Here is a 6675-nt window from a genome sequence, read left to right as displayed (position 1 = left end):
CTTTCCATATTGTTTTTTTAAGTATCGCAGGAGTATTTACACAAAATGTGGTATTTACTAGTTAAAGCCCCAAAACTAATAATATATATTGTAAACTTTAAGTTATATACAATGTAGTATAAAGTTAATTATAGAATTAAGACCTATAATATTAAATTATTACAAACTTGAATAATAATACACAGTAATAATTTATTTGATAAAGTTCAAACTACAATTACAAATAAAAAAAAAGACGCCGCACTCGCGCCCTCCCATATACCAAACGACGTTCAGCTCTCAAAAATGCGACGGTGAAAAGAAGAGGAGCGATCGATTCACCATTTCGAAGAGTAAGGATATTTTATAGCTTCAAGGAAGAAATACAAAATGTGGAATAAATCAAGAAATACGTAGTTAGCACAAGGTATAAAGCGCGTGAGAAGGCAAGTTTACCTAATTAAACAGACGCGTGGTATGAGCACGTGGTTTATCAGAGTTAACTACAACGATCTGAAAATAATTACTTTCTTAAAAAAGGGCTGAAAGTTGGTAAGAACAGTATTTTACTGTTTATTCCAACCTATATAGAGATTAATACTCTATATATTCCCATTGAATTTTTTGCAGCTAAAAATATAGTGAAGATCTCAGGAAACTTTTAATCCACTACCTCAACACTTTATAGCAAGGTTACCAAATTAACCTTAAAACTCTTCAATGATAGTGTTTTTTCCTCCTTTCCAAAGTTTAAGGGATATTTAAAGTATTATAGTTCCATTAAATAATATATTGGCTTAAATTATTTTATTATATTGCAAATTAATGCTGACCATAATAAAAATATTTTAATGCCCTTCCCATTACTGGGCTTGCAAAAGAGAAGAATTTTAATGATATAGCTACATATTTTCCTTATTTAGCATGAGGCCAAAGAGCTGTGAACTTGATGAAAAAGTATGACGTTCTTAATGTAGTTATTAAAAATTCAAAGTATTTCCTTTACCGAACCGAAACTGTAGTATACGAATTTAGCCATTTTTAAATTTAAGATAGTTTCCTCTAGAGATCAAAATATACTGTTCGTCTAGCTGTTTTTGATAAGCATTTAAACCTGAAAAGATTATTAGAAAAACACCAAATATTTAATAATTTAAATATGACCTTTTACATGGAAGGTCACAGAATCTTTAACTGCTTAATCTATCTTTTCTTCGTATTTAAAAGTGGGTGGTTTTTTTAATCACCAAGAAAAAAAAACCAAAGAAAGTGGCGGGGACATCATTATAAACAGTTCTGTCTAGTACATGTTTAGGCCGCTTGTACTTAGTATACCTACTGGGATCGTACTTTAGCGCTTCAACTAGCAATTTATTGGTGTGTTGGCTATATATATTTAGATGGTTGTGCGCGGCTTTTTGCAAGGGTGTTTTTTAATAGGTTCCAGTTGACAGTCTCTCTAAGTAGCTGACTATCGCTCAAAATTTATGGAGCAAAAGTAATCATTCGCAAGCACCTATTATGCAATAACTGTATCCTAATAAGGTTTTCCGTCGAAGTATAAGTTCAAGCTATTGAGGCATACAGCAATAATAGTCGTATACACGCCGTGGAGAGGAAAGTTGTTACATAGTCAAAGTTTGCTTATGAAGCAGAAAAGGTAGTACAAACTTGTCTTAGCATTATTTGCTTTCTTTGTAACATAACCTACGTTATCTATATTACCACGCGGGTATTGGTATTCCACGGGATAATTTGAACAAATAAAATAAGTTCCCGGATGTTTTTAATTCTTCCTCTCCTAGAGATAAGAAAGGCACTGCTTTTTGACGTTTATATCCGTTTTTCATTTTTTGTAATCAAGCTTCAAGGATGGTTAAATAGTTTTAAAAACACCAGATAGCTAAAGGTTGTAACTCAAAACTGCAATAAATGCCGAGGTCGTGAGCAGTTTGAGCAATAGAAACTGGGCCCAATTTCGGTATACTGGATACTTATATTATGAACAGTAAGGGTGACAATAAAGATCTTTGTGCGTCCCCGGCAGTTTGTCTAAACGGAATTTAACTTTACCTCGCCTATTATGGCTATAAACCTTCGATTAATGTGAACGAATGCAAAAGCTTTATCAACGGCATAATAATATCTAATTGAATCACCTTATACTGCAAACCCGTAATGCCATACCCTATCAAACGCCTTCTCAACATCAAGAAATACGGCTTTTGTGGACTTTTGTCATTTAAGGTATTAGTTACGCGCCCAAAAAGTTTTAAAAGCTGTTGAATTGTAAATTGTTTCTGTCTGAAGCCAAATTTATATCGTTGATAATTTCTTTTTCAGAAACGAGTTTTTGTTACCTTTTGAGGATAATCGACATAAGACTAATAGGGCGATATTCCTCAACTAACTGACATCTCTTGCTAAACTTTTGAATGGAAGCAACTCTGCAAGTTTCCACCTGTCCGGAAACAAAGAAATGTAAAAAAGAAAGTTTATGAGACTTTGTTACACGGTATTTTAAAGTAGAATTAGTGATGGAATAGGGTCCTTCAGCCTTCTTAACATTAAGTGACCCGATACTTTCCTATATATCTTTTTCTGATGTGGGCAAAATAGCAGTAAAGCTTTCATTTTCCGAGAGGACGCTATTGGCAATATCGTAAACCATTTTTACATGCTCCAAGTCAAGCTTCTTAAAGTTATCTGTGTATTTGAAGAAATCGAGTGAACCAGATAAACTGTTTTTCCCTTCACAGCACAAAGGGCCTTCCTTTTTTTTTTTAAAAACGACATATTAGTTTTATAATATATAATGACAACTTCAGGTGTCTCTCCATTATCTAAAGGGGATTATCAAATGTGTTTAAAGATCTTGTTTGGAGCTCCATAGGTCATTATAAAAAAGTCTGACACCAACCAGATAATTAAATAAATTGTTATTCCCCTCCTCTATCAGAGCGCCTCTAAACAATATTATAATTATGAAGAGTTATATATCAAGAAAGTTACATAGTTTACTAAGCACAGATGGTTTAGATAATGTGCTAAGCGACTTAGGATTGCCAATAATGGAGAAGATGCAAGCTAAAGGCAACGAAAATCCACACATATCGGGAGAGGAAGTAGTATTTTTAAGTTTAAAGATATGAAGGTCCTGTTTTACATAAGCTTAGCACAACTAAATTAAGGGTAAATAAAATATTTAAACTTTAGAGATATTAAAATTCTGGGATAACTTTCAGAGCTTCATGAAAATTTAATGTATACTAATGGGGTACATTTTTATGATATTAAGCACGTAGCCAAAAAATCCTAAACTACTTTTGAGAAAGAAACTATGAAGTTTCATCTGAAGAAAAAATTTAAATGATGAAGGTTTTTTTTCCAAAATTTTTTACTATGAGATAGCTATGAAGGCCGATAATGTGGAAGATGCATACCAGCTTGGTAAATACCAAATCTTCTATGCTAAAGGTGATACCTTCATAGTTTACCGTATAAATTATATACGTAACGTAAATTAGTTCTTCTTAATAGATCAACGGAATCTCTTGTTAGAGTTACCTTATAGAAGACACCCTCAAACGGAGGTTTAAAATTACGCATCAAGGAAATACTCTTCTTAAAACCTTAAGGAAATGATGCTTATAAATTTTGGCAGTCTGTTTTCTCAAGGTCCACTTAAGGCATCAGCATTTCCTTACAACGAAGTAAAAGGGATCCTCATATTTATCTTTTCAACTTAGTGAGGTATTAATTCTAGCTACCCTTGTGCGCAGTCAAAGTTAAAATGTAGCGGTTATAATTAGGATGTTTATATAAGAGAGAGAGGATAAATTTACTGAACGGCTTTACATCCCGCACAGAACAGCTTGGAGAGAGTGAAGTTGTTTACAGGCATACATTAACTAACTAAAGTGACGCTACGCAAACCATATAATATTGATGCGTGCTTGTAAGCTTAACCTTTCAAATTTGCGAAGCAGAAACTAGTAATCTGATTCTTTAATATGTGGCTCTAAATAAACAGTAGTAGAAAGATAGAAGAGGCTACATTTTGAAGGTTTTGTAAAACGATTTATAATTATCAAAATCAGTTTAAGCTTAAAAAGCTAAAGACTAGGAAAAGGATGAAGTCTAAAGAACATTCCACGTCCGCTAAGAGTATGAGACCTAATGATTTATTTAAAGTTTTGATCAAGGCTCTAGAGCTAGAATACATTTATAAGACCTTTAACAAATGTGTTATTTTTATATTTAAAAGAGAGTTGGGGGCTATTATTCTAGAGTTTACATATAAACATGTAGCATTATTAATCCTTAAATTAAGAATTTGGGTGAGGTAAAAACTATTCTTATATCGTAATTATCTTTCACTGTGCGTAGAAGTATTTTGTAATGGTTTCGATAAAGTCATATTTCCTAACAATGCAAACATGAAAATCGTTATATCGGCTTGAGAGGTGGCTTCGTAGCTCCGCGTTTAATAGCGTTAACACGTAAACTCAAGAATATGGAAAGAGGAGGCTCTCTTTCTTGGATTTTAAATGTTTGCTTGTCAAACCTCTATCTTCTCTCAGCAATCTGGTGAAATATTATTACCGACGCTCCCGCTTTTGGTTCTTGGTATAGAATTTTGTATAGCTTGAAGCTTTTTTATAGAGAGAGATTGAGCAAAACCGCGCCACAGATGCATTAATCTTTAGTACTCTAAGGTTGTGTGATAAAGTTGTGCGTCAAAAAAGTATATTGTTTGTTACAATAAAGAGGTATTTGGTTGTAGGTCGTGTCTTCTTCTCAAAATCGTTTCCCAGCCAAAATTTTTTTCATGTTAAAATATTGGTTATGCTAAAGGGAAAATTATTAAAATTATAGAATATAATATATGAACTAAAAATAAAATAAAATATATTATTAATTAAATAAAAATAAATAATGAAATAATTTTAAAAACAAAAAGAAAGAGATGATTACATTAACCAATGGGGGCTATGGTTTTTAAGTTTAATTATATCAACAAATGTTAAATACCTAAATTATTTCGCATGTCATTGTTAATTGGATATCCAGTAAATACCTTTTTTAACAAAAATGCATTGAATTTATATTAATTTAAATCTTGTTAAAGATAGATCGAGCAGTTAGGAGTTTTGTGACCTTCCTTGTTAAAGTCTTTCTTATAAACAATTATGTATATAAATGCAGCCCTGCAGCTTCATTCTATTATTGCTCTTGTGCATATTTTTTTGTATCTATTCTTTATATCTTATATTATCATTATATAATTGTTTTCCATTTTTAAAAAAAAAGTTTTTATGTAATAAATTCCTTTAGAATCTCAATTTAATTGGATAAGTTTAATTTTTAGATTTTTGCTTATCCATTTATCGATAATAATATTTCGTGTAATGTTTTTATTTGCAAATGGCAAAATAGTTTTGTTAAATGGTAACTGAGCTAGAATATATAAAAAATCGTGAGAATTGAAATGCTCACGAATTTGTAAAGCTGCTTTACATTTTTCGGAGATCATGCATACCGATTATTTTTCACCGCTAGTATATTTTTCTCGGTTATAACTTTTATTGGGTCTCTTCTGGTTCTTACACTACCTTTTATTTATTATAATATTCTACTTAAATAGGTTTTAATTTTAATTATAGAAAGTAAGGTTTTTTTTAGAGTTTGGGATTTTCGGTTTTTTATGCGTTAGAAGAAGACAGCTTTGCAACCAATTATTTATATGATATTCCTAATTGTAATTTTTATATTAATGGCAACTTAAGGGATATTTGCGATATCTTAGACAAACATATCATTTAAAGTATACAATAAATTAAGGCCTCACTTTATTTTTTCAGTGCCATTTTTACGCAAGGAGGAATGTTGCCAAAGATTTTATATAGGCAATAAATTCATATACCTTTATTATTTATAAAATACTTAATAACTGTATCTTCCAGGGATTGCCTTAATCTTGTCAACGGTGTTTATTTACTTTACCGAATTAATGACTTTGATTATAAGTTGTTTTTATAGAAGAATCATTTACTTCTCAGTTTTTTTAAAGATTATATATAAAAAGAGGATTTTATAATAATGTAAAAAAACAGTTCCTTGGCCGGCTTTTTGTTGCTTTCTTGGAACCGTTTGGTTATAGCGAGGATTGTTATACTTAACCACCCCTTAACGCTTTACTTTCTTATCCCTTTGTGTGCTTCTGGTTGTACTTTTTGTTTCGAAGTTTACTTAGCAATTCAATATTATAAAGGAAGTAGAAACAAAAATTCTGGAATTATTTATCAATAAAGTTACGAATTAAATTTTTTTGTATCAGTTTCCTCAGCCGTATAGATTATATAATAATATTAACTATATTTACCAACAGAGACTTAAAGGTTAAAATATTGATGTGAGTACTAACACTATAAGGAAGCAAACCACTTATACAGCGAGAATAGCGAAAAAAATGTTTATAATAATTTAAAATTCTGCATACTGCGCGCGGATCCTATTTTACACAACTTTATAAAAAATTATTTTATGAAAGTAATAAATTTTTTAGGGTTGATATTAAGACTTTATTTATTTATTATTCTCTCCTTTCAGGGTTGCTCTAAAGTTGTCTCTCCATATCTACATTTCTAAGAAAAGTTTGTTGGTAGGTCATCTACTTTCATTAGTCAAAAATAT

This window comes from Zophobas morio, unplaced genomic scaffold (assembly GCF_036711695.1).
Source record: "Zophobas morio isolate AGI-343-1 ecotype UQ-CSIRO unplaced genomic scaffold, CSIRO_AGI_Zmor_V1 ptg000701l, whole genome shotgun sequence".
NCBI lineage: Eukaryota > Metazoa > Arthropoda > Insecta > Coleoptera > Tenebrionidae > Zophobas > Zophobas morio.
The sequence above is the reverse complement of the archived record's forward strand: the minus strand, read 5'-3'. Positions refer to the sequence as shown.